The following is a 343-nucleotide window of genomic DNA, read 5'->3' as shown; positions in this document are numbered from 1 at the left end:
GGTGTGCATACCCAGAAGGGGGCTTGGTTTTTATACAACAATGACTCATTATTCCATGTCTAAGACTTGGGAGTAATCACATTTTTGGTACTATGGCATTGCAAATACTATCATACTGCACAGCAGCCTGGTCTGGGCTCAACTGGACGGTGTGAAGGAGAGAAAGGAAAGGAATAAGCAGGGGAGGGGTCTATACCAACCACACTTGCACACAGGCATAAATCAAAAGTAGTTTTTTCTCACTTATATCTGAAATTTCAATATGAATTAGATTTACTAGGAAATAACAATGAGTTTTCTTTATGACACAGGAAATGATTTCAAACCAGCTTTCTATATTTTG

The 343-nt window shown here is 38.5% G+C and overlaps 1 protein-coding gene across 3 annotated transcripts in view; it reads right to left on the bottom strand.

Moving 5' to 3' along the window:
* Positions 1-343, bottom strand: part of LOC119592699 — a 17,142-nt gene that overhangs the window by 980 nt on the left and 15,819 nt on the right. The gene's annotated exons all lie outside the window — the stretch shown is intronic.

The sequence above is a fragment of the Penaeus monodon genome, chromosome 30 (assembly GCF_015228065.2).
Source record: "Penaeus monodon isolate SGIC_2016 chromosome 30, NSTDA_Pmon_1, whole genome shotgun sequence".
Lineage (NCBI taxonomy): Eukaryota > Metazoa > Arthropoda > Malacostraca > Decapoda > Penaeidae > Penaeus > Penaeus monodon.
The sequence above is the reverse complement of the archived record's forward strand: the minus strand, read 5'-3'. Positions and strand labels throughout refer to the sequence as shown.